This window comes from Odocoileus virginianus, chromosome 5 (genome assembly GCF_023699985.2).
Source record: "Odocoileus virginianus isolate 20LAN1187 ecotype Illinois chromosome 5, Ovbor_1.2, whole genome shotgun sequence".
Taxonomy (NCBI): Eukaryota; Metazoa; Chordata; class Mammalia; order Artiodactyla; family Cervidae; genus Odocoileus; species Odocoileus virginianus.
Genome location: NC_069678.1, coordinates 38,963,133 through 38,985,957, shown reverse-complemented (window position 1 = coordinate 38,985,957; position 22,825 = coordinate 38,963,133). Strand labels below are relative to the sequence as shown.

General features: G+C 38.0%; 1 long non-coding RNA gene across 1 annotated transcript; it reads left to right on the top strand.

Moving 5' to 3' along the window:
• Positions 1–405: 405 nt before the first annotated feature.
• On the top strand, positions 406–22,390 carry LOC110135264 (uncharacterized). The gene is made up of 4 exons (XR_011487566.1): positions 406–477; positions 9,772–9,881; positions 21,333–21,450; positions 22,307–22,390. It is a non-coding gene; the product is annotated as an uncharacterized lncRNA (long non-coding RNA).
• Positions 22,391–22,825: the final 435 nt, after the last annotated feature.

Here is a 22,825-nt window from a genome sequence, read left to right as displayed (position 1 = left end):
AATAAAGAAGGCAACAACTCTAGGCTTCTTTTAAGCTTCAAGTCACATTCAATTAGTTATTTGTTAGCTATACCAACTAGTTCTTGGACAGCAAGGAAATCAAACCATTCAATCCTAAAAGAAATCAACCCTGAATATTCACTGGAAGGATTGATGATGAAGCTGAAGTTGCAATCCTTTGGCCACCTGATGCAAAGAGCTATCTCCTTGATGCTGGGAAAGATTGAGAGCAAGAGGAGAAGGGGATGAGAGAGGATGAGATGATTGGATGGCATCACCGACTCAGTGGACATGAGTTTGAGCAAACTTCAGGAGATAGTGAAGGACAGGGAAGCCTGGTATGCTGCAGTTAATGATGTCACAAAGAGTCAGTCATGACTGAGTGACTGAACAACAATCTAGGTAGCAAAACCTAGTTAGTCATTTACAACCTAAAGCTTTATTGAGCACCGACTTTGTTTATCTCACTATATGAAAGTAAGTTCAAAGAGCATAGAATTCTTTAAAATGTGACACTTTCTCACAGGCCAGGGGTATAAAGAACAACAGACTTAGCAACCTCACTTCTCCGGCTGTGAAAATACCTACTGAGCTGTAGATTTTGGAGAAACCCACTTGAGTGAGGGTGGTTCACAGAGGAAGGTGGGTAGACCAAATACTTCGTAAGATCGGTCTTTTTCCAGACTGAAAGTGGGAACAAAACCACATACAGATTCATTGTAAAAGTCACAGATGCAAAGAAAACTGCTAATTTGGCTTCAGTATTTAAAATAAATTCATTTGATGAGTTTGCTCTGTTTTTTAGAACCATAAATCTGTTTCATAAATAAAATGTAGCTGGTAAGGCTGGTGGGGGTTCAGCATAGAGAATAAGATGGTACATACCTTCTGCATGCCTCTCATTGTGACCACCTCTCCGGTGTGTGTCAGCAAGACATGCCCTCCATTGTAGCAGCATCACCCACGTGCCTGTGAGCCAGTGCTAGGATTTTGTGCCTGGGGCTATGGTTACATTTGATAAATAGGTTAGGGCCAGTTGTGTTAAATAAATATTTTTTATGGCTTATGATAGCCAATATTTTAGAAACCAAAGAAAATAATTATGTCCTACTTAAAGGAGTTTTATTTCAAACCCTAGCTAGGGCCCCACAGCGGCCACTGCTTACATTTTTCAAAATTGATTTTCCACCATATAAACAGTTAGTCTGAAGTTACGTGTGACACTTCCTCCCAGTAACAATGATACAGTATCTCTGAAGCATTTTCTGGTGTTTATCATTTTTTCTTTTTTCTGTATTGCTCATTTCTTTAACACAGTCTCTTCAGGAGAACTTGTTCCAGGGATTCTACCATACTAACTATTGACCTGTATGACCCAGGGAGCTAGGGAATTAGAAAACTTAAGCAGAATATTAATTTATCCTCGGAAATGAAAGTTTAGCTTGCATTAGTCTCCCCTCAATAAGTGTTATTCACTTTTGCTACAAAGCATTAAGGCCTGTGTTAATCGGCTCTGATTGTATTGCTCCCTAAGGCAAACTTGAGAAGAAGTTGGTCTTGAGAGTTTATCCAAGCTCTCTTTCTCTCCTCTATTAGAAACATCCACTATCTGCTTCTTCCCCGAGTCCCTGGTGCACTGGCTTCCCTGGGCCTGAAAATTGACCCAGACATGATGTCACAGCCCAAATCTACACAACTTCCTCTAAGGTTACCTGCCTGTGTATTCCTACCTGAGATCTCTGCTTCCTGTTTTGTACAGCAGCTATAAAAAGAATTAGGTAAAGTTGCTAATATCTGACAAAGGACCTATAGATTTTTCTGGAATTTAAAAAAGATCAGTGGACTTAGAAAGAGAAGGTCTCAATTCCCATACCAGTTCTTCCACTTCCCAGTTCTTCTGGGTGGCAAACTGATTGTTTATAAGACTTGCTTTTCTCACCTATAACATGGAATTGACAATATATAGCCTTCAGAGGCTCAAATTAGGTGGAGTAGGTGACTTTCTTTGCCAACTATAAGTTTAACAACAATATTGTTTTAATTCATGTGACTGGGGAAGAAATGTAACCTTTTTTACTTTTAGTACAAAGGTTGACCCCCTGCTCCACCCAGTGTGCAGGGCTTTTCCTGGAGAGCAGAGTATGGTGTGTTTTTCTGAGTTAAGAAACAGGTAGTCAGTTTCCAATTTGAACCCCACACCCAGCCCCCGGCCCTCAAGCTTCTGATTCATAAATGCTTTAGCTCCAGCAAACCTTCAGTGTGAAAACTCTCTGAGAAACCCAACCTCTTTGGACAGGTGACTTGCCTTAGAGAACCAGTGCATGCACAATGATAGTATTTATAAGCTGGGAGTAAGAACCCAGCCTCTGTTCCAGGCCTATAGCCCCACTAAATAAATCTAGGGCAAGTGGCATTGAGAGGGACGGAACAAACCTCAAAGACACTAGGAACCTCTGGCGAGAGAGGCTGAGTGTAACTGAATATTGTGTGGTGAGGTGTGGCCCCTAGGTGAAGCTGGTTGTCAAAGGAGCCCTCTCGGTACAAAATCCTCAAGGACGGGGGTCAGAGGGTGTCCACTCATCATGCCTTAGCCTTTGCTTCCCAAGTGTTTCAAAATGTGTAAGTGTGCATTTTGAAGTGCCAGACGAGAGCAGAGAAAGCAGTAGAAGAAATATTCCAAAAGTGAATATACTGAAAAACACATGTGCTGCTAAATAGAAAACCAAATATCATGAGAGGCCTCTGAAATGAAAAGGAACTGAAGCAAGTCTCCATTCTATAAGGCTCAGTTTAGTCAAGAAAGTTGTATGGCCAAAACTGCCAAATTCTGCAAGGCATCCCAACATTAGTGGGCTTTCTGGTCTCCTCTCATATGGAATCCACATCCACAAGGGCCCACTTCAGTAGGAAAATACTTTCAATTATTTTCATTGGCTTTCAAGCCACCAATACTCTTAGCCATGTCTTGATATAATTTTGTTCTAGAAAAAGTCTTGAGTGCCTAAAATCTATAATTAATCTTCTTTTCATGGGTTAAACTTAAGACATACATGTAATTGCACTATTTAATTTATGATCAAAGGAAATTCACAGAAATAGAGGATCCTCCATATACTGCATGACAATAAAATGATTCCTTGTCAATACATTAGATGAATCGGTTTCAATCAGTCCATTTAATACCAGTCAGATCTGTTGTAATGTTATGCTGGTTAGCCTCAGATAATAAACATATTGTGAATAAGCTCTCCTTAGTTCCAAGGACTGACAGAAGACTTCCTGTGTGTGTGTGTGTGTGTGTGTGTGTGTGTGTGTGTGTTAGTCCCTCAGTCGTGTCTGACTCTTTGCGACCCCATGGATTGTAGCCCACCAGGCTCCTCTGTGCATGGGATTCTCTAGGCAAGAATACTTGAATGGGTTGCCATTTCCTTCCCCAGGGAAGACTTCCTAGCCAACTCTGAATTACTGCAATTCCTAGAAAACTTTATTGAACGGTGTGTGAGCAGGGAACTGCCTCTGTTTTTCTAGTATTACTGCCCCTTCAGAGCAAGAGCTCATGGGCTCATTTGAAAATTCTTTTAGTGTTTTCATTCTAGCTCGTGGCATCACATTATATTTTGGTGTATAGAAAGCACAGTATGTGAGGAGGATAATATCATATCAAAAAGAACCCTGGAGATAGCTTTAAAGTATACCAGTTAGCAACTCGGCAGAGAACCTTCCATCAAACAACCTGAAGTGAGGTTGCTTTGTTCATTAAACTGACCTACATGAACCATTATTGCTATTTGGCTCTGAATTATTAAAAATCAGTAGCAAGATTTAGCACACCTCTAACTCCAGGCTCTCCTGTTCTTCAAGATAAAAACAGTCTCTCTTTGAGCTAGTTAGAAAACATATGTGAACGTCCTAGCACTCAGCTTCTCGTGATAACCTTGTTAGTGTCTATATAACTGCATGTATCCACTCAGCATGACATCCTTTTCCATTTCTCTTTATGAATAATTTTGTTATACCTCATCCATTTTCCAGTGCTCTTTATTACAGCATGCTACTACATTTATTAGAGTTCCCATCAGAGAATTCTTCTTCTTGTTATCCTTAATAGTGCCATGTACTGCCCTCTCTTGACTGTAAACCTGGTGCTGTTCAAAGCACATGTGTTAGTTTATAACCCTTGCATTTTAAATTCCTGCCAAGAACTTCCTTAGTGAAGAATAAGTTTGCAATAAATATCCACACCACACACACACACACAGGAAACACCTCCACCATCATCACCATTGCTATTAGAATTACAGCACCAACGACTTGCCTTTCAACCCACAACATCAGAAAACTCACAGGTTAATAACTTATCCATTTAAACCTATTATGACCAGGCACTTCAGCAGGCTCTAAGCATCAGGTGCTCTCATTTGATTCCAGAGCACATACTTGGACTTGAAGCTTTGGTTCAACAACCTTGCTGCTCTGGATTTTTATTGTGTGGACTACCTCACCCTGACTACAGGCAGTGAATGGCTGAGGAGAAGTAGAAACCACAGTTTTGACATCTTCTCTCTAGTCTAAATTGAAATCCTTTTGAGGTTGGCCAGGTTTGGTATTAGTTGCTTCACACTGGTAACTTGCCTCTTTTGGGCTTCTTACAAGATTACATTTGAAACACAGCCATTGATACACAGAGATCATGGAAAATGAGTGAGGAGCATGTCATTTTGTTCTTTAATCTGTATCTGTATCTGAAGAGAAGCTTCTTCTCCCAAGGATCAGAGTGGTCAACCTCAGTTTATCTTCTGTTCTTCAGAGGGAGGAAGTAAAGTGATTGGAAAGGGAGGAGCATTGCCAACAGGAGCAAGAGGAGAAAAGTAGGCATCAGAAGGAGAAACGGAGGAAAACCATTACTACCACACACACACACACAAACAAATCTTTCAGCAATGGAGTCTGCCAAATGTATATTTACATACAACCATAAACATTACTAAAAGCTTTCACCGCTTTTGCTTCAAGTAGATTTACTCCTTCTTTCTCCAAACGATAAAACATATTGTTACAGGAAGACGTAAGTGCAGAGATGCTAAATATCTTATGATTTTTGGAGCTCACAAAAACCCATGTTATGCAGCCGATTCCCCAAAGTCCTAATAGATAGTGAGAGGCATTCATTGACAATAGTAAGAGTACCAGGTGATGAGGGGGAATTCTCCTGGGCTTCATTCATAATTAGATTCTGCTTTGATTCCCAGAGATGTGTATTCACTTCCACCAACTCCAGGAACTGCTCTACATATCATCAGGAGCAGTCTTTCAACAGTCAAGAGATTCATCTCTCTGCCTCCTATTGTTATTTAGCTTTTACTATTATTCTATACTAAAACTTCTGTTGCTGCCTTTTTCTCCCTCTTATCACTGTCGATGTCTAGAAATTATACATCAGCTGCTTTCTGTGAGGAGGTAAGACTACTAGCCTTGGCAAAGGTTAGCAACCATTTCAAGATGGCAAACAGAGGTGGCAAATTTAGAAACAAAATATCCAGAGTTAGGAGGAGCTTGAAAGGAATTTATCCCAATTGGTTATTTTTAAACTTTTATACAATGACTGTCAGAATGGTAGCAGTCCTTTTTAGTTTTCTTTTTTTTTCTTGGTCATCTATGAAAGACAAACATTTTGTACCCCTTTTCCCCTTCCCATATCCACCTACTTCCTGATATTGAGGTCTCTACTGCTGTATCCATAAATACTGCTTGCATGAGATGTTCCACTTTCAGCAAACTAGAGGTAGATTCTTGTGTGTAATTAAAAGAAGTCTGCCAATCCCTGCAAGTATTTAGACATAAATTCTGGAGTATGCTCAGAGATGAAGCTCCAGTGATGTCTTAGAGGAAAGTTTGATATTAGTATTTGAGATATAAGAAGAATTGGCTCATGAAATCTTAGTGTAAGGAGACCTCTCCAACTAGAACTATATTGTGTAAAAGAGAGACCAAGTGAAATGGGCCCAGGACATGGAAAAATCAGCTGCACAGTCAAGAGACGTACTAGAGGAAGAGAATCCAAGAAAATGAAAAACCTTCCAAGAGATCTGGCATGCTGGTGGTCACAGAAGACAGAAGAAGAAACCAACCAACGAACAAAAGAGGCATAAATGTCAAGAAAATGAAAAGCTCAGTTTTAAGAGAAGAACAACCAAAACTGGGGTTGCATCTGGGATCAAAAGCTGGCAAAAGGAGAACTCATCAGTGACTCAGCATGAAGTAAAGTAGACCAAGTGCAAGGGGCTTTGTTTTTAATATACTTCATTCAGAGTAGGTTCTATTGGAAGGAGCAGAAAACAGTAACAGAGAAAAGAGGAAAACAGTCCATTTTTAAAGCCAAAGAAAATCTTGGTCAATTATCACTGTGAAATTGTTCAAAATAGATTAAAGATAAAATTGATCACTATTTGATGACAATTGATTTGTACATAACGCGAAATTTTCAGTAGACTCACAAAACTGCCCAAAGATGCACATGAGTTTCTACTTAGATAAACACAAGTGGCCAAAGATGTCTTCCCTCTGGAGGCTCTCTAAGTCTCTGGATAAGACTTAAGTGACCTAGCTCTCTTACTTCCCAAGCCCTCCCCTAATCAGAAGGTCATGGGTTTTTTACTCTTGCTTTTTTGCTCCCATATCACCTCATTTGTTTCATAAAAATGTTTTAATCCAGCAAACCATATTTTTTCATTTTGTTAATAGTAAGGCCTTATCATGGTAGATCCCATATTTGATCCAATGGTTAAATTTATTCTTGAATGATCATTTTCCTTATCCTCATTACTCACTGGTGAACCCTCTCAGAAAACTTGAGAACTTAGAGAAATTCTTTATCTCTACTTCTTGAGCCAACTTGGAAGCAAGTTAAGAAATATTATGGTTAGGTAAAATTCTGAATCCTTGTGATGATTATAACATTTTTCCCATAACTGCCTGCATGTGTCCCTGATGGTAGATGATTGGAATGGGTCAAAGAAGGTAGCTTCTTAACATTCTTACAGCTATACTTTTTATAAATATTATCCAGCTTCTAGACCTCTCCTACCACAACAAATAAGCCCCATCACTGCCACATTCTTCTCCACATTGAGTTCTACCTGTCCTTTGCTCATCCACTAAAAATCTTAAATGCCAAATACAAATTCTTATAATATGCCACCTACAAAGCAGGTGTTATTTATTTTTATCTCCAGCTTTGTAGATTTTATTAATTTCCCCCATGTTATGAAGAATATGTATTTCCTTAAAAAAAAACAAATTTACTATAGACTCCATTTTTCTCCTTAAATTTTATAGTTATTTTATTTATCGATAGTTATATAATTCCGAGACATTAACATGTGTGCCTAAGTAGCTGCCACTGAAAGTCTACTCTTCGGTTTTACTGAATGTACTGCTACTATTTTCCTATAGCCTTTTACATTCTGGGAACACACATTACTGAAGCAATTCAAGCCTTGAAGGTAAATGGAGTTCTCACTGCAATTTCTATTTTGGACTTACCCCTATAAACCTTTAACTAAGATTCCTAGTGAAGATTGCACTCTCTGATCACCCAGAACCAACTGAGGGCTATGGGAAGATTCATAAATCTTAATGATAGCCAGTATGCCACAGCTTGAATATGTAGCTATATTGTTTATATGAAAGTTTACATGATTAAATGGAAACATATTGATAAGTCAACTTTTCTTCATGGATTTCTTGTTATGAAAGACTTTTATGTTACCTGAATCAAATAAAATAGTCCAAACAGAAACAGCTTGTTTGCTTAATGGACTGTGAAAGTAGGACCAATGATTGCACTTGTAATTTCTGGCACTAAGACCTTCAAACATTTAATAAAATCATCACATTGCTAAAATTTCTTCTCTTGCCTCTTTGCCCTGTTACAGCTCAGAGATTTAATTTCAATAATGAGATCAATAGTGTGATGAGAAGATTGTGGCTTTCTTTTCAGGGATGCATTACACAGAGAAATAAAATGAACTCCTTTCTCAGCTGGTATGATGAAGGGTATAAGCAGTGACTTATGTGACTGGTGTAAGCAGTCACAATCCCTTTGGACAATCCTTGTGTGTGTGCGTTTAGATGCTTATTTGTGTCTGACTCTTTGTGACCTTATGAACTATAGCTCACCAGGCTCTTCTGTCCATGGGATTCCCCAGGCAAGAATACTGAAATGGGTTGCCATTTCCTCCTCCAGGGAATCTTCCCAGCCCAGGGATCAAACCCTCATCTCCTGAGTCTCCTGCATTGCAGGCAGACTCTTTACCATTGAACTAATAGGGAATACTACTTGAAGGACATATTGACTCCTTCATTCACTGCTTTCCAAATCTTGTGGACTGTTCATTTCTACACTTAAAATATTTAAGCACCAGAAACCAGTCTTCTATATATGTACCTTATTTGTTAATTACATTATGTGATAGTCTCTGAGTACCTTAAAATATATGCACAAAATATAAGTTTACAATAATGGAATGAAGATTATTTTAAAGGTCATTAGCTAATATCACAATTCATATTTTCTATTTGAAGCTCATTGTCATGATAATGGATGATAATCTGTATTTCAAGTACCTTTTCTTGATTTTTTTAAACTCATTTTGAAAGAATATTGGAATATCCAAATAAATTTTCATTGTTTTTAGTTCCTGAGTTTATTCTGTGAGTGGAGATATCAGCTGTATATGTTTCCTATATCATCTGTGCTTGCTTTACTGGTATTATCTTTAGTCAACATTGCTTCCTTACTGGAAATTTTGTGAACTGCTTGCTAATTTAGAAGTATTGGGCAGCTGAGTTGCTTCAGTCATGTCTGACTCTTTGAGACCCTTGGACTGTAGCCTGCCAGGCTTCTCTGTCCATCAGATTCTCCAGGCAAGAATACTCAAGTGGGTTGCCATGCCCTCCTCCAGAGGATCTTCCTGACCCAGGGATTGAACCAGTGTCTCTTATATCTCCGGCATTGGCAGGTGGGTTCTTTACCACTGGTGCAAATTGGGAAGCCCTTAGAAGAGTTAGTTTAGTTGAAATCTGATAACATAATCTGTGAATTCTCATCACTGGCCCTACACCAACTGGAAAATACTACAATGCAGGTAAAATAAATGAGTTGAAGAGGACTCTGTTAAATATTTTGCCTTATAGAATTATTACCCTCTTCAAAGAACTCTTGAGAGTCCCTTGGACTGCAAGGAGGTCAAACCAGTCATTCCTAAAGAAAATAAGTCCTGAATATTCATTGAAAGGACTGATGCTGAAGCTGAAGCTTCGATACTTTGGCCACCTGATGCAAGGAACTGACACTTTAGAAAAGAACCCGATGCTGGGAAAGATTGAAGGGAGGAGGAGAAGGGGACAAAAGAGAATGAGATGTTTGGATGGCATAACTGACTTGATGGACATGAGTTTGAGCAAGCTCTGGGAGTTGGTGATGGACAGGGAGACTTGGTGTGCTGCCGTCCATGGGGTCATAAAGAGTTGGACACAACTGAGCGACTGAGCTGAAGGACCTTGAAACATGGACTGAGTGAGATTTATTTTAATTTCTTACTAGATTTTTCTTATAAGTTAACTGCATTCTTTTTCATAATATGTACAATAAACATACTTAAAAGCTGCAATATTTTCTTTCTGTATCTCAATGGATCATCTTATACAATGGGTTATTATTATGTTTATTATTGATGATATTAATGTTAAGATTTCCATTCATCTTTTTAGGATGAGGGTGTAATACAGAAAGCTGTTTGGAGAGCCTTGTCTATGCAGATGTGACTTGTCCACTGGAGACGTCTGCTTTATGACAACTTCTCAGAGAACTCTCTTTAAAGGTATGCTGTTTCTCTTTTAATTTTTAATAATCTTTCTGGATGATTTTATAAACACTGAAAATGCCAGATATACCACCAACCTGAACTTTACTTCTGTGCTACAAACCTAGTATGTAATAATTACCTATTGGGTATCTCCACATGAAAATCCTACATTTCCAAAATTGAATTTACCTTTCTGATTAATGGTTCTACCATCCACTTTCTACCCAAGCAAGAAAGGTTGGCCTTTCCTCTGCTTGCCTTATTCATGACCACTTTGCTTGCCTCATTCATTCCTTTTATTCCACCTCTTAACATCTACTCAAGTTGCCACTCTGACTTTGTCTTATTTAAATGCTTTTGTTATTTCTTCTGAAATGATAGCAAGTTGCCTGCTGATTTCCTCCAGTCTTATTACCATATAAAAATTGATCTTTATCAGAGGAAAAATTACATGTCTCCACTTTCAAAACTCTGCATGAATGGTTCCCCTTTTCCCACAAGATACGAGAGTTTGCTTCTCAAGGGCACAAAGACTTTCTAAGACCTGGGTGCTGCCCTCTTTTCCTGCCTTATTCCTTGACACCCTTCTTTCACGCTATTAGATCTTGTCATTCCAAACTATTTGAAAATACTGAAGGTAACATGGTTTTCCATAGATCCATCATTTTAGGCTTAAATGTCTTCCAACTTCTATTTATGTTCATCTGGAAAACTACTCATTTGAAAACCTAAATTCTCCATCTCTAAATTCAGCAGGCAAAATGGCCATTATTTTACCCAAGCATATATCTTTTAATTATTTTAATGGATTTACTTATATTCTCACTTAGCTTATGGTGAGTATCTTTTTAGGAGGATCCATTTCTTATCAATGTTGATAGACTATAGCACAAAAATCTAGTATATAATAGCAAAACGTATCATTAGCAGTATGTATCAGGAACTGTTCTAGGTGCTGAGCATTCAGGAGTGAACAGACTATACAAAAAAATTTCAGTTGTTGCAATCCACATTGTAAGCTACAATGGTTGTTATCATATATTATAATTTATATAACAATATATGATAGTTTATACCACACTGATGCAAAAAAATTGTCCCAAACAGCAAAATTCATTTTAGAGTCACCAAGCTGACTGTAGATTGAAAATTAACTCTTCCTTCAAGCAAGAAAACTCATATCTTGTAATCAGATCAAGAAAATGTCATATTACTGAATGCATTTTATATGGCATCAAATTTCTTTTAATAAAAGACAGATTTATATAAAATGAAGCACATTACCTTTAAATATCTTTTTTTGGGATAATGTTTACTAACCTGTACCTTTTGAGGATACTTGCTCTGACAACTTTTGTTGTTTTTTTTTTGTTATTGTTGTTCAATTGCTAAGTCATGTTCAACTCTTTGTGACCCAGCGGACTGCAGCATGACAGGCTTCCCTGTATGTCACTATTTTCCGGAGTTTGCTCAAATTTGTGTCCATTGAGTTAGTGATACTATCTAACCATCTAATCCTCTGCCCCCCTCTTCTACTTTTGCCTTCAATCTTTCCCAGCATCAGGGTCTTTTCCAATGAGTACACTCTGAATCAGGTACTTTTGTGCTGAGTTGTTTCAGTCGTTTCCGATTCTTTGTAACCTCATGGACTGAAGTCAGGTGGCCAAAGTATTGGAGCTTCAACTAGTCCTTCCAATAAATATTCAGGTTTTACTTCCTTTAGCACTGACGGGTTTGATCTCCGTGCAGTCCAAGGGACTCTCAAGAGTCTTCTCCAGCAACCACAATTCAAAAGAATCAATTTTTTGGTGCTCAATTCTTTACAGTCCTCCTCTCACATCCATACATGACAGGAAAAAACACAGCTTTGACTATATGGACCTTTGTCGTCAAAGTGATGTCTTTGTTTTTTAATATGCTATCTAGGTTTGTCATAGCTTTCCTTCCAAGGAACAAATGTCTTTTAATTTCATGGCTGTAGTCACAGTCCTCATTGATTTTGGAGCCCAAGAAAATAAAATCTGTCACTGCTTCCACTTTTCCCCCTTCTTTTGCCATGAAGTAATGGGACCAGATGCCATGATCTTAGTTTTTTGAATGTTGAATTTTAAGCCAGCTTTTTCACTCTCTTCTTTCACTCTCATCAAAAGTTCTTTAGTTTCCCTTCACTTTCTATCATTAGAGTGGTATCATCTGCATATCTGAGGTTGTTGATATTTCTCCTGGCAATCTTGATTCCAGCTTATGCTTCATCCAGCCTGGGATTTCACATGATGTACTCTTCATATCTGTTAAATAAACAAAGTGACATTATACAGCATTGACTAACTCCTTTCCCAATTTGGAACCAGTTTGTTGTTTCATGTGCAATTCTAACTCTTGCTTCTTGACGTGCATATAAGTTTCTCAGGAGACAGGTAAGGTGGGCTTCTATTCCTATCTCTTTGAGTGTTTTCCACAGTTTGTTGTGATACACAGAGTCAAAACCTTTAGCATACTCAATGAAGCAGAAGTAGATGTTTTTCTGGAATTCCTTTTCTTTGTATATGATCCAGGGAATGTTGGTAATTTGATCTTTGGTTCCTCTGCCTTTTATAAACCCAGCTTGTTCTCAGATAACTAGTTCTCTGATAACTAGCATTAGTAAATAATAAACATTCAATAGTTATTTGAGAGTATAACTAAATAAAAATAACTAATGATCTCGGATCCAGAATCCACAATATTTTTATATTTCTTATAAGGCACAAATCCAGATTACAAGGGGAACAAGCTACAGCGAGTGGTTAGTTTCACCACATACATCTCCCATGATTCTCAGCGTTCTACCTCAGTCTTTGCAAATCACAGCACTACAGGCCTGCTGATGCTGGCTTTCACAGTTTAAAAAGTTTTGCCAGATATAACACCGATGCATTATTATGTGTCAGATCTTACATGAAGCATTTTTTCCCCTAGTTTTATTGAGATATAACTGACATAACATATGCAGTATTTTATATGAATTGTCTTGTTGAATCCACAACTCCATGAACTAGATTCTATAATTCTTTATCTTTTACATGAGTAAATTGAGACTCAGTAAGGCTTATTGATCTGCCCATTATCACTGTGTTAATGACTAACAGAGTAAGAATTTGAACTCAGAGCAAGAATCTGAACTTGAAATGCCCCTAAGTTGACTCTAACTTCTGCTTCACTGCAACTCATACAAGGCACTGATGCTGAAGAAGAGATCTCACAGGTTAATAAAATCACCAAACCCTAGGTAGGCAAACCTATCCATTATCTACTAGGATTGAGGTGTGTGCACAAATAGCAAACTTAAGAGGGGAAACAGAGGAGGGGAAAAGTGCTCAATGTGAGCTGAACATGGAAGTTATCAATCTTCAGCCTCAAAAAGTTTCAAATAAGAACTTGTCATTGGCGCAGGAAGAATGAAGAGGAAATAGTTCCGTACTGCCTATTGTGGAAATTGTTTGTGGGAAAATACGTCAGAGCTACTTTTTGTTTCTGCTTCATGTCAGTTTCAATTCATGCTGGCATGCTCCATGTTAAAGGGTCCTGATGGTGTTTGGAAGCAGTGGAGTAGGCTGGGTGGAAGGGCCAGAAGTGCAGCTCTGCAAGGGAAACTGAGTAGATTTAGTATAAACTGGTCTACTAAATTAGCTCTAATTACCAAACATAGCCTTGATAACTGAGACCTAGGCAATTAAGTTTCAAATGAATTTGATTTGTTGAGTTTACAACAAAATGAGAAAAAAGGAACATGAGAGTGAATGATTGGAAAGGATGATGATAAGAAAATGAGTGAAAGGAGAGCCAGAAACAAATTCTACCTATCTCTTCTATACGACAACTAATATTTCCATGACTTAGAAAGTTAGGAACTCCTAAAGGTAGTTCAGTTCAGTCTCTCAGTTGTGTCCAACTCTTTGCGACCCTATGAACCGCAGCACGCCAGGCCTCCCTGTGCATCACCAACTCCCGGAGTCCACCCAGACCCATGTCCATTGAGTCAGTGATGCCATCCAACCATCTCATCCTCTGTCGTCCCCTTCTCCTCCTGCCCTCAATCTTTCCCAGCATCAGGGTTTTTTCAAATGAGTCAGCTCTTCTCATCAGGTGGCCAAAGTATTGGAGTTTCAGCTTCAACATCAGTCCTTCTAGTGAACATCCAGGCCTGTCTCAAAAATGAGCTCATTATTATAGTAAGAGCCCGTGTCTTGGAGTCATACCTATGCTCAAGCCTAGGTTCCCTATCTAACTAATTCTGCAAGTTTATCTTATTTGGACCTCTTTCTCTTCTTTTAAATGGGAATGCGAGTATTTATCTCTCAATATTATTGTGACATAATGTGTAACGACCACAGTACAGGCCTAAAACATAGTAGAGATAAATGTACCATTGGAAAAAAAATTCACAAATGCTCATAGCGCGCACACACACACACACACACACACACTCACACCACACACATCACTGGCTTAGAAGGAGGGAGAAAGAAAAAGAAGCAGGCACTTTTATAATGTGAAAAATAGAAGCATTATGCTTTGACCCCATTTTTTCCTATATGTCATGCTAAAGATTTACAAAGATCTTTAGAAAGAGATTATCATTCAGCAGTCAAAGAACTCAAAGGGCAGCTTCTTACAAACACCAGCCTGCCAAGGCTTTGTTGAGAAAGTGCCCTGTCTACCCACTAAACTGATTCTTATCTTTGGGGAAAGTTGTTTAGAAGAAACTTCATGTTTTCTTTACAGCCAATCATATCTAATCCTAAATGATAAGACCCTTTGAGAAGTGAGATCTGAGACTAACATCTGCTTGAGACTCAGGTTAACCAAGATCAAAACCATGATCTCTGCTAGATACTTTACCTTGCAGTCCAACGCACACCCTCTACTCTACTTTGGAGTCAGCTTTGTCTGTCTGCCTCTCCCTTTCTGGGTGTATGATGGCATTTCATAGAGTTCTGTTTCTTGTCCCTAGACTGTGTCGAACAAAAATATAAAAGTGAGAAATGCTACTCACAGTTACTCTCTGACTATATATGTCACATAGTAATTATAAGAATTATGTTTTGTGTTAACCTATATGTAACCTGAAAACATACCTTAATCATCAGCAAAGCTGTCTGGACAAGAATTTAGAGAATTTAGCTGGCTCTCTAAGAAAATATTAAATAACAAACACATAGTTGTTTTATATGCCTGGTACTATTCTAAATGTTTACCACATATTAATTTCTTCAATGTTCCCCTGAACCTTATAAGGCAGTTACTGTTATTATCCTCATTGTGCAAATAAGGAATTTCAGGGACAGAGATGTTAAATAATTTGTCCAAAGTGAATTAGCTGGTAAGTGCAGAAACTGTTCTGTGGTCTAATATACTTTACCCTATGTTATCATTCCTCTTGGCACGTAGAACACTTTGTGTAAAACAAGATAGCTTCTTCCTCTCACTGTCAAAATTTTCCAGGTACAATAAAATCTTATTCTGTTCCACCATTTTTCCAACTCCTTGAGGATGGACAAACAACTTTCTTATAATACAGAGAAGTATTATTGCAAAATTTACTGCCAGGTTGAGACCTTGCATGCCATACTAAATTTTTATGACAGTTATAAACACCTAAAAAATCTAAGTCTATCATGGGACTGCTTATAAATCCTAATAATAACTCTCTGACCAAGCAGCATCATAAAAGAGTAGACTGGCTGACTTCGAGTAAGCAAGAGCAAAGGTTTGGATAATTTTAGTTTGATGTTTAGTTCTTCTTCCCTATCTCTGCAAGATACTAAGAGAAGGGGTAGGTGATGAGAGGTGAAAGAATAAGAAGGCTTCCCATAGAATCCCTACTAGATTTAACTTTCTGAACTCCCATTTTCTTTTAAGTATAATGGTATTCAATACATTGTAGCATCCTTTGAATTTCCATCTTATAAAGCCACTCAAGATTTAGGAGAACAATTTAATAAGTGATTGTAGAATTCTCGCCATCTGAGTGCTGCCTCAGGAGCTATTTCCCTGTTGTGTGTTTCTTTTTAAGTATTGGAAGACCTGGGGAAATACTAAACAGAATTACAAAAATGAATTATACAAGATCTGACTTTAAAGTAATGAGAATAATTCTACAAGCCATACCTGAAAATCAGTGCTACTGCTATAATCACACTTGTGCTTTCAATCAAGAAGTCGTAACACAAATTGTTGGGATTAGGGAGGAAAAATGAATTAGAAGAATACACATCAAACTCAGAATAATGGTTACCTCTGAGATTAGAGGGGCTTCCACAGTGGATCAGTGGGTAAAGAATCTGCCTTCAATCTGCCTGCATTAGATGCAAGAGACAGGGATTTGATCCGTGGGTCAGGAAGATCCCTGGAGGAGGGCATGGCAACCCACTCCAGTATTCTTGCCTGGAGAATCCCATGGACAGAGGAGCTGGGTGGGCTATAGCCCATGGGGTCTAAAGAGTCGGACACAACTGAAGCAATTGAGCATGCAGGCATGCTGTGATTAAAGAGGACTCTGGCTTAATCTATAATGTTATCATTTATTAAGCATAGTGTCTTTATATGTTCCTAAAATAAATCAACTAACACATTTTGGTCTAAAGAGTACCTAAACTAGTCTTTAAAATTGCTGTTCAATTTTTTTCTCATGAATTTTTCAAAGAAAAAGATTTCATGCTTTCAAGAAGTAACCATTCCAAGGCTTCAATTCTTAGGCAGTACTTTGTTCACATGTCGCTTTTCATTTTAGGGTTGGCGTTATTATCACTACTAATCAGAAACAAACATTTGTTTGCCATGAGGAGGGAATCTCACTGGCATCTTTGGTGTAGGAATCCAAACCTGTCATGCTTCTCACTAGACTGCATTAAAACATTCTGTCACTCTCTCCCATATACTTGAGTCTCACCATTCCTTTCATTTCTTTTAGTTGACTTGTTTCATTACCACCTACTAGACTAGGCCCAGTGATTGGTTTCCATACGCATTTCTCAAATATTCAACAAGAAAATTCACTTTCTTTCTTTAGAGGGAAAAAAGGCAAAGGGAAATCATTTATTGCTGAACTTGAATTTGTCATCATAAGCAAGTTTTAATGGGTGGTGATGGGAGGAACTATATCTTCAAGCAAAAGTCATTTGTCCATAGGCTTGACTCTTGGAAGAAGTTAGGTATATGCTGTAAAATGCCTAGTGCTTAAAAATATATATCTTGGTTAAAACACAGGAAAAAGTCTATTTTAATTTTACCCACAGTAAAAATATTGGTCAACATGAAATTAAAAGTGAAAACAATACTTCTCCTTGTCCCAGCTTCCCCCCAAAAAACTCAACCTCCTATAAAGTCTTTAAAAACAAAATAACATGCATTTATGTGTTTTTTTCTACTAACATTCTTTTGGTATTTATAATGTAGTACAGAAAGACTTTTAAGAGGAGAAAATGGCAAGTTAGAACAACATACCAATGTGCTTAGCACTGAGATTACAGAGGGTACCCACTCACACCACAGTACTCTGACCAGGCAAGTGGAAGGAGAGAACAGCAAGGGAAATAAAGTTCACTGCTCTCCATGACGGCTACAATAAGGCAAAATAGTTACTCAGAAAAATCACCTGGGAAAATAAGCCTCTGGGCCCTCTTCATCTGGTGCAGCTGGGCATCCATGCATACATTCACATATGTAATTATTGACAGTAAAATATAAGTACATTGGATCATAATCATTAGTGAGAATTTATCAAGCCTTACTGTAAAGGGTACTGACAATATGAAATGGGAAGGCAAATCCCTGTGGAAGGACCTCTGATAAGACATTCTTGATTCTTTATCAAATAGTGAAATTAACTGAGAATGCCTCATGTGACTGCACCCTGAGGCCAAGTGATATTCATACATTAACACTCCAACCCAGGGAACTAAGGTATAGATGATGGCTTCAATTCCTCCAGCTTGCTCCTGTTAGACAAGAAAGCCTCACATTGCTCTGTGTGTATAGGGACAGCATATGTGTATTAATAGATGAGACATCATGGGAAAATTCACTTTAGGAAAATTCACTTTAAAAAATTCAAATGAGCATGCTTGTAAATATCAAATCTTAATATTTTTAACTTAGATTTTAAGAAAACTGAGAAATAAAATGTTTACTATCAATAGAGTTCAGAAATATAAGAAAAATACCCAGATATCACTATGATGTCTATAATGCTTAACCACTTTTGATGTATCCATTCCGGTAGTCATTTGCATAAGTGATTGATTAACTTCTTAATTACAGTCTTTTAACTGACATGTGTGGACAAATAGAAAGAGTATAAGCTGTGGAATCAGGCCTAAAATCACATGCAGCTTCATTGACTGGCTATATGTTCTTAGATGAGTCACCTAGCCTCTCTGGGTTTTATTTCCTTTATCTGCAAAATGAAGATAATAAGGTTTATTTGACGTCATTGTGTGATAGAGACATAATATTGAACAGCTTCTTAACCTGAAACAAAGTAGGTGTTCAATAATTGGTAGATAACTTTCTTATCCCTACTATTGATAAAGTGAATACCATTTTCCGAGGAACCTGACCTTCTCCTAGGCATAAATCGTGTAAGGCACTAACAAGAGCAGAAAGGACACAGCATCTATTCAACTCCTAGTATATACCAGGAATTTCATTTTGCACTTTATGTACGTTATCTCATGAAATTGTCCCAGTAATCTGAAGAAGTAGGTATTCTTAGCTCTGTTTAAAGATGAGATGACTGAGACGGAATAAGATTAAGCATTATTCTTAAAATCAGACAGCTATAAATGTCAAAGTATCAGAGAATGAGGATTTTTGGAATGCTGCTTGTTCGTCATTGCTTTGCTAATTGAGTCCATGTATCTTTCCAAATTCATTTTTAACCATGGGATGGTGTCAGGTATAATATCTATGATCATAAAGTTCCAGTTCTTACTAAAGTTGTCTTCTGGCAAGCTTTGCAAAGAGCTGCAAATGCTCCTTAGCAGTTTAGTGATGATTTCCAGAAATCTTAGTATTGCAGAGTTTGGGATTTCAACCTCAGTGTTCCATAGATCTTCTCTAGAAGGAAAAGGGCAATTTTTCCTCATCATGGTAGAAGAGAAGACCTTGCATTTTCAAGGTTCAAAATAGACCTTTCCTTTTCCTGCATTTCCTTCAAATCGCCTTGGGTGACAGTTGATCAAGTATTCTATACTACGTCAAAACTGTTTGTGGAAAAGCTCCAGGAAACTATAAATTTCAAAACATCTAAGCTTGCTGTCTTCAGAGTACAATAGCCAGTAAAGTCATAAGGGCATCAAGGTTTCATTTTTACTCTGTGATCCCCATATTTGCAAAAACCACAAAGATGCACAGATGCACACCCCACCCCCAGACAGTCATACATAATTTCTTTCATTTGCTAGATCCCTGGAACATCTATATTTTCAAAGATTTGAAGAGATTTTATTCAAAATGACTAAACTTAGAATTGCCAGAGTGATTCTAAAACAATGCATGGCACACAATTGTTTTGTCACCCACTTGATGTTTAAGAACTACTTGGGTGAATCATCATAAAATGTGCCTAGTATAGTACCTTGCTTTAAAATATCTTAATAAATAGCTGCTAATTGAATGAATAAATCAGTTCAGGAGTTAAATCAGTTCAGCTCAGTTCAGTCGCTCAGTCATGTCTGACTCTTTGTCACCCCATGAATCGCAGCATGTCAGGCCTCCCTGTCCATCACCAACTCCCGGAGTTTACTCAAACTCATGTCCATCAAGTCGATGATGCCATCCAGCCATCTCATCCTCTGTCGTCCCCTTCTCCTCCTGCCCCCAATCCCTCCCAACATCAGGGTCTTTTGCAGTGAGTCAACTCTTCGCATAAGGTGGCCAAAGTATTGGAGTTTCAGCTTCAACATCAGTCCTTCCAGTGAACACCCAGGACTGATCTTCTTTAGGATGGACTGGTTGGATCTCCTTGCACAATTATCTTTCTTCTTTAAAACATAAAAATAACTTTTGGTCAATGTGGACAGGTAAATCATAATAAATATATGCTTTCAGAATACACAAGTTTATTCTCACTTAACTAATTCATAGTGAATCTATTCTTAGTATTTATACATGGAACAGATAAAAGTGTATGAAAATTGCAAAGAAGAATGCATACACAGCATTATTCCTATGGACTTATAAATGTCTTCATCTAGGCAACAATTATTATTTTGTGATCCAAATATAAAAAGGGAAAGTACAGGAGTGCTATGAGCTCGATATTCATTCATTCTCGAACAAAATTAAATCATTTGGAAAGCTACAATGACTTTAATAGTATTAGGAAGAATAATAGCAGTTACCATGCTTTCTTTGTCTTACTGAGGGCTGCATGTTTAATATACTACCTTTACAGAGAATTCCAGATTCTTAGGAAGTTGGTAAGTTAGAATGGCCAGACATTTTGACAAGTCATTTAGCCCCATTTCATTCATGTTTATTACAATTCTTCATTACCTTCAAAATAAAGTCCAAATTCCACAGCTGGCATTCAAGGCCTTTGCTAATCAGTCCATGGTTTCTTCTAATACCAGCGAGGACTCCGATTTCAATCTATTGATACTGACTATAATTTATTTAATTAAAAATCAAATTTCTTAGAAGGATATGTGGTGCTAATAGATTGGAATAGAAGGTGGCAGAAGCAAGATTAGATGCTGGGGAAAACCAGGGTATTTCAAAAGGTCTCAAAGCTAGAAGCTGCTTGACTGTTTCACATGGGAATGCTTCTGTAAACACAAGGATCTCAGTAATTTTGGTCTTTTGTCACTCTTTTTGTTCTCAGGCTAACAGAAACCAGGCATTGTATTAGTCCTGCCCAATGATACCCAATGGAAAGAATCCAAATAAAATCAAATTCATATTTCCATAAGAAAGGTAGTGAATGCAGCTAAATAGCAACAATTGTCCGTCTCTCCCCTCCAATTTATTTGTGCCCCTCTGTTTTTTTCAGCCACATGGAAGAAATTTCAGGTCCATGAGTTTCTTGGACCTGAAGATCTCATAAGACCTCAAGATCTCATAAGTGATCTTATGCCTCCATGCCTCTATACATCCTTCCCTCTACTAAAACACCTTCCATTTTTCTGCCCCCATAACATAATTCTAACCAAGCCTCTAAGATTTAACTTCTCTAAGAGCCTTTGCCAACATGTCTTCCTCCCACCCACATTGCCCACCTGAGTTGTGTCCTTCTCCATCTTTCCATAGCATTCTCTGTTCACTTCCACCATACCTCTTACCATGGGTAGTGTTGTAGTTCCTAATTTAACCTCCTTTTCTCAGACCTGTCCCTAAATTTTGTTTGGAGCTGTCCACTCTTCTCTTCCCATCCTTTGCTGTTTCTTGCTCCATGTTGGCCATTTTTTTTTTTTTCTTTTGCAGAAACCTATCTGGCCTAGGAATTAGTGGTGTGCCCTTGGGAGAATGAACCTGGGGAAGAGGCTCTACACAAACCCAAGAAGCAAGGCTTCCTCACTGAGGGGGGAACTCTGGGTCTCAGGTACCTGGCCTGTGGTCTAGAAGGGATGGTGGCTCAAGTTCTAGGTGAACACATCTCCTTGGTCCAATGGGAAAAAACAAAAAACAAAAACAGTCAGAGGAGGGCAGTAGGGTGCTCTAAAGCCCCATGTCTAATGCAGGGGCCCTGGATACCTGAGTCTAATGACCAGCCAGCCTCATCTAGGCTATGAGTTACTGGAAGCAGATCCAGCACCTCCTGTGGCTCATATGTAAGCAGTGTCCTATCCAAGCATTAAATAGATTAAAAAACTTCAGTGTTCTTTGTAAAACAGAGATCATATGTAAAATAGGGATATTTTACATATTTGTAAAATAGAGATCACACTATCATATAGGTATGATCTCATTCCACGGCTGACATGAGAAAAAGGAGCTAATCGATTCAAGGGCGCTTTGAAAGAATTTGAGTTTTTAAAGGTGGTTTTTAACATTTTACCAAACAGGTGATGAGTTATTTTTGTTGCCTTCCGAGAACAAGAAATAGCAAAATGTTTAAACAAATCAAACACAATAAAGTTCAGATTATATATACTAAACTCTTAGCACAGAACCTTACAAATTGGGTTATGATTATGAGCAATAGGACAAATAGAAATATTAATATCTTAATTTCTATAATTTATACTTTTCCTTTTCCTATTAAAAAATAATGTTAGGAAATCCATAATATGGGACCTCTGACTGAAGAAAAAACACCAACTGGCGCAGGATGCTAATTATTCTTCAGACACTCAGGTTCCTACAAGATAATCATTTTAGTGCAGCAATTTTAGGCTGAGGTCCATTTTGAATGGGATTATAACCTAATTATTTTCTCTGAAAATTTACTTAAATAGCAAAGAGCATCATCTGAGGTGTGAAGTGACCCTGGGAAAGTGAAAACAACAACTAGGATTTGATGCACAAAGGCCCTACTCCTGACTAAGCTGTGTTCATTCCTTTGTTCATTCATTCACGTTATTCATCCAATGTGGAACAGTTCTTGAGCACTTTCCTGCTGCAGAAATTGTAAAAGATGCTGGGGACAAAAAAAGGAAAAAACAAAATAAAACATGAAATCTGCCTTCTAGGAGTTTGTGATTTGGTGAGAAAGAAAAAAATAAGCCATACAATGTGAAACACACCATGCCTGCTCAGTCATGTCTGACTCTATGCAGTCCCATGGACTGAAGTCTGCCAGCTTCCTCTGTCCATGGAATTTTCCAAGCAAGAATACTGGAATGGGGCGTCATTTCCTTCTCAAGGGGACCTTCCAAACTCAGGGATCAAACTGGTGTCTCTTGCATCTCCTACACTGGCAGGCATGTTCTTTACCACTAGGGCTAATCTGGGAAGCTGAAACACACCATAATGGT